Below are 6,120 nucleotides of genomic sequence, written 5' to 3' on the forward strand. Positions count from 1 at the left end.
TACTTTGGAAGAAAGAATCGTTGGTAAGCAAGCATACTGCTTGGAATTGCCTGAAGATTTGACAGATATTCATGAAGTGTTTCATGTGAGCTATCTGTGTAAAGGTTTAAGCATATATGATGAAACGGTTCTATTATCAGAGGTGAAACTGGATAATAAGTTAAGTAGAAGAGATCGTAAATGAAAGAACGACTAATCTACATAATAAATATGTAGAGTTGGTGATTTTCATGTAGAAACACCGTCGAGGCTCAAATTATACTTGGGAAAAGTAAGAATGAAATAAGAGTGAAGTATCCCTAGTTGTTTTAATCGTTATGATTTCGGGGACGAAATCCTCAAAAGGAGGAGGTATTTATAACATACACGTTTTGAAATCGTGTTTCGTAATGAATAAAATTGTGAAATACTATGTGAAATTGAGTGTTAAGTTCTAACAGATGGTTTTTTACTAGAAATGAAGTAAAACTATGTTTAGAATCACTCATAAAATATTGGAAGTCTTATGAGATTCCAATTAATAGCCAAATAATGAAAATTTAGCGAAAATATAAAATTTGAAATAAGTGAAATTTTAGATGTTGTAGAGAATCTCGTTATAAGTGTTTAGGCGAAAATCTCGTCGAAATCCGAGTTATAACGAAGAAGTTATGACCAACCGAAGATCCGCGATAAAACCGACACGGCGCCGAATGACGTAAAAAGTGAGTTTTTGATAAACTACTTTTTAGCCTTAGTAATCAAAATGAAAGTCATAGTATTCGTTAAACCGAGAAGTTCGATAAAAAGAACGCCAAAATCTGACTTCGTATGAGGAAGTTATGATTTTTCTAAGTTTCGGATTAGCAGTAGACAACTAAAAACTCGAATTTTAGATCGAGCGATATTTGGCGGATACATCCTAAACGAGAATCGAAGGTCTCGTCATTTATAGTACAACGGTAAAATCGGATGAAGAAGTTATGAATTTTTAACGGATTTTCCTGTCCCGGTCTGTTAAAAATAAATTCAAAATTAGCCGACGAAGTCTAAACGAAAGTTGTAGAGCATAATTTTAGCTACGCGTGCATATAAAGAACGTCAAAAACGGAGTCCGTATGAGAAAGTTATGGATTTTAGAAGATTTGGGTGCATTTCTCGAGAAATTTGCATGGATAAGAAGCGGCCACGTCACCTCGCACGAAGCAGGTGCGTCACCGAAGTCGTGGAAGAGTCTGGATCCGACGCGTGTTCTCCAGCTGTCTCGGTCTCGCATGGCTAGCCTCGTGGCCTCGCCTCGCAACGCCACTGTAACATCCCAAAAATACAGGCCAAAATTTTCATTTTTAAATACGTCATTATAAAACCAACAGTGTAATAAAACATTTGTAATATCATGTCATATCAAAACCAAAGTAGAAATAATCAAACATGTTATCATAAAACAATATCAGAGTGTAATCCCAAAGATCTCATGTGCGGAAAACCATAGTGTGATGCGCTGCGATCAAGCCGACTCCTTTCCTTTAAACACGAAGTACCTGAAACCAAAACTGAAAACCGTAAGCACGAAGCTTAGTGAGTTCCCCCATCATACCCCATACCATACGATCATATAACATACATATACTGTCAGGCATATCTGGGTGCCTGACCTACCCCTTCGGTCCTCTCGACCGGATACTGTCTAGCATATTTGGGTGCTAGCCTCCCCTTCGGTCCTCTCGACCGGATACTGCCTAGCATACCTGGGTGTTGGGCTCCCCTTCGGTCCTCTCGACCGGATACTGCCTAGCATATCTGGGTGCTGGCCTCCCCTTCGGTATCTTTCAACTGGTAACTGGGGACTATTTCACCCCCTAACACTACCACATAAAAGCATAACATAAACACATAAGTCATATACTGCCTAGCATATCTGGGTGCTGGCCTACCCCTTCGGTCCTGGCGACCGGTAAGTGGGGACTATTTCACCCCTACTACTACCACATAATATCATATCACATATATCATAATCTGTCTAGCATAGTTGGGTACTAATCTACCCCTTCGGCCCTATCGACCGGTAACTGGGGACTATTTCACCCGTACTACCACTATCACATAACATCATATCATGCTAGCACATAAACATAACATGTAGTAGCAAACATAGACAATTATCACAAAGACAATCATCTAACAACAACTCCTACTAGTGGGCCGGCATTGTGGCCGTAGACCCACCGCTACTGGAAGGTAACTCACCTCACACTGCTGAAGTCCCGAAGACACAATCCCACACTTGCTGAAGTCCCGCAGACTTGACCCCAGCTGCTGGCTGACAGATTCCCGAACTATCAACACCAAAATAACACCCAATTAATAATTGGGTCCCAATACATAACCATACGTACATTCTTTGGGCAATTACTACATTACCCCTCGCTTGGCTTATTCAAGCCCAAGGCCCAATCCGTAGGCCCAAAGTCAATTAGGAATCAAAGCCCAACACATGGCCCAATTTTCCAAATTGGGCCTAGGCCTATACATGGTCTCATTATGAGGCCCAATATCATATAATCATTAAGGCCCAAACTATGGCCCAATTTTCCAAATTGGGCCCAAGCCCCTTACATGGGCCTTACCCTAGGCCCATTAAATTATTCTAGTCTAACTGCTTGATCTTGGATAGCCCATTTAATAACCCAATCATCAAGGCCCGAAAGAAGGGCCCAACGATAAACCCAAGTAAAATTAGGGTTTCACATAAAATGATGATTAGGGTTAAGTTTCCTACTTAACCCATTAAGGACTTAATCCATTAAGGACTTAACCCATTAAGTCCAATATTGCTTAGATTAATTTCCGCCAATGATTATTATTTAATATTCCAAGTTATCAAGTAATTCTTATGTCCCGATTAATTCCCCCAAATTAGGGTTTCATGGCATTAGGGTTTTCCAAACCCTAATTAGGGTCTCCAACCCAATACTAGCCCATTAATTAATTTGTTGGGCTTTTAGATCAATTTGGGCTTTATTGGGCCTATTAAGCCCACTAGAATATTATTAAGCCCATTAAGGTTTCATTATGGTCCATTAAGGTTTTATTAAGCCCATTAAGTCTTATTGGACCCATTAGGGCTTCCTTGGGCCAATTAGGGTTTCAAACCCCCAAACCAATCAACACAATCGAGACAAGGCACACCGCCACCTGACACGGCGGCCGGTGGCGGCAGCCACCACCTCACGGTGGTGGTTTTTATTTTTCCTTTCATTATTCCATTTTTTACATTTTACAATGAACCCATGAAATAAACACACACACACACCCACTACACTAAAATAACACACACACGCAACCACCTTGTGGTGGCCGGCGGCGGCAGATGGTGGCAGCCACCATGGCGGCCATGGCGGTTTCTCCTTAGCTTTTTCCGATCAGCAAACAAACACACATGCTCCAAGAGCACAACACCAAACACATACTCCTACACGGTTCTGACTTCAAGCGGCGTCCGACAGCGGTAGGAAGCAGCTGCGCAAGATGGCGGCGGCAGCGACAGCCGGCGGTTGATCCTTGCGGTTCACGGCCTCGCTGGCGACTTGAAGCAACACATCAGCAGAACGAAGGGAAGGAGAAAAAGGGACGGTGGCAGCGAACGGTGCCCAACCTTGCGCCTACAGCCGGCGGCAACGATAACCCCGACCGTGATGACACCTGACGATGGTTTTGACTTTGTCGGCGATGGCGGGCTCATCCCGATGGTAGTTGAACACGACTTCAAGGCGGTGGCCGAAGGTCGAGGATGGAGAGGCGGCGGATACCAAAAATGAAGCATGAGGAGAAGAAAGGTGAGGTCGAGATTGGGTTGTTGACGGAGGAGGGAGCAGCACTCGATCGGTCAAAGGGGTGTGGTGGCGTCCATCAGTTCCGGCAAGGCCACAGCAGCGGCTAAAGAGTGGAGGTTGGAATGACGGCTGCACTCATATTAGGGTTAGGGTTCTTTTGTGGTAACCGGCACATGCCAGGCTTTATACCCAATCCCACTTCTAAGTTTGCTATAATGGCAGTTTCGGCCCCTCCTCCATAAATCCTTTCATTAAGAGTCTATAATTTCCATTTAAACCCTGCCCCCTCAATTCCTATACAATTTAAGTCCAAATTTTACTAAACAACCCCTCTCTCAACAAATCCTTTTCAAAATCAATCCATAATTTATCTGTTAAACCCCTAATTCTCAGTTATGACATAATCAACTCTTCCACCTCATTTCCTTTTAAATTAAATTCAAATAATTACCACAGAGCCCCTATCTTCATAAATAATTATAAACTGAGTCCGAAAATTACACTTTTAACCCTCGACTTCTAAAATGGTGGCAGTTAAATCTTCGAGACCATCCTTTTATACATAATTATTTATTTTAGGGCTACGAGTCCTTGATTTATTTATTTATTTATTTATTTAATAAATAAACGGGTGCTACAGCCACCTGCCCCTTCGCGTGTCCGAGTTTCGCAGGAGCCACGTTCGAGCCACGCAACAGCCTCGTGTCCGTCGCTGCTAATGCCACCGAGCTGCTTCGCTGCCTGGTTCCTTCTTAGCCGACCTTCGGACCTCGCCTATAAATAAGGAGGCTGCGAGATCTTCCGAATAGAATCCCAAATCTGGCAATTTTGGCCCCTTTTTCAATATTTTCACTATTTTAAATTGCCCCGAAGCCCCGATAACATTTTTAAAGCCCGGAATACGCCCCGAAGTGCCCGGAGAGCCCGAGAAATTATTCTTTTTGGTTTGAAGCTCTACCCTCGCAAGGCCTGTTTTTCAATATATTTCCCGGTTTCCAACGACGAAAGCTATTTATAGAGCCGATGTGCTGCTCAAATTACTATTTTAACCCCGGATATTTTTAAGGTGAGTTCAATATATAGGAACTACAGTATGTTATGTGCTATACGTGCTATGTGCTTTTCAGTGTTATTATTCTAGGTTATTTTCCCGTGTTATTTTTATTTGCTATTTTTAATAGCAAAGCTATACCTTTGACCATGTGATCAGTGAAAGGACTTAGATTCATGGTGGTATTGGTATGTAGCCTCTGGCCATGTAGAACATGTCTCATAAGAGGATGAATTCTATTATATGGCATTCGCAGAAGGTTAGATAGGACTAGTATGTAGCCTCTGACCATGTAGAGCATGACTCCGTAAGAGAATGACCTCTATTCTATGGTATTGGAAAATGGTTAGACAGAGTTATAAGCCTGATATCTACCAAAATGTTAATCAGAAATTATATGTCTTCTGTGCCATTTGGGCCAAAGTTTTATTGATGCATATCAAGTATTGAAATTGTTATGTCTCATTGATCGTAAATCTTTGAATCAAATCTTGAGTTGATACTGAAAGCCTGACATATGATACGCATATGCTATTGTTGTTCTTGTTCCCTTTTGCTTCTGTCATATTGGTATATATAAGGCATAAGATTATATTGTATCTATTTATTGAATTCACTAAGCGTTATCGCTTATCCCTCTCAATATTTAACAATTGTAGGTGATGAGTATCCAATATAGTTTTATACTGCTGAAAGATTTAGAATAGTTAATACTATTTCTCTGTATTTTAATGTTCATGTATGTATATGAATAGTAGATTCCTGGGTAGATATGAAATGTAATAAAACTTAGTCGGTTTGTATCCAATCTTTTGTAATCACTTTATCAATATAAAATATTGTTTTATAAATATGCATGTAGCATGTTTTGAGGAAGTAACTTAAGAATAATGTTGGAATAGTATGAAGTTTTGGGTCTTTCATAAATACGAAAGTTGGGGTCTTTCAATCATGATATCAGAGCAATGGTTTAAGTGAACTAAATATCACGGATTGATATTTAGACTTAAACTGTTGGAAGCTCAATATATGAGCTGATTTATAATAAGTATATGGATACAAACCATAGGAAATATTTAAGTGGGGGATTGGGTAGTGATAAACCCTAGTATTCTAAGATATTAAGTTACTTCAGAATTTTAAGAAAATTAGTTTAAGTGAACTAGAAATTTTGAGAATTTCTAAGCTTAAACAAGAATTATTAAGTAAAGATGATACGATATGTATCTGGTATATTTTAGGTTGAATACCTAATGA

General features: G+C 40.4%; 1 long non-coding RNA gene across 1 annotated transcript; it reads right to left on the reverse strand.

The window, feature by feature from the left end:
- Positions 1-1,316: 1,316 nt before the first annotated feature.
- LOC128126310 (uncharacterized) lies at positions 1,317-2,292 on the reverse strand. Its single transcript, XR_008224117.1, has 2 exons — positions 2,227-2,292; positions 1,317-1,520 (listed from the first exon to the last, which is right to left on the reverse strand). It is a non-coding gene; the product is annotated as an uncharacterized LOC128126310 (long non-coding RNA).
- Positions 2,293-6,120: the final 3,828 nt, after the last annotated feature.

The sequence above is a fragment of the Lactuca sativa genome, chromosome 5, assembly GCF_002870075.4.
Source record: "Lactuca sativa cultivar Salinas chromosome 5, Lsat_Salinas_v11, whole genome shotgun sequence".
Classification (NCBI taxonomy): domain Eukaryota; kingdom Viridiplantae; phylum Streptophyta; class Magnoliopsida; order Asterales; family Asteraceae; genus Lactuca; species Lactuca sativa.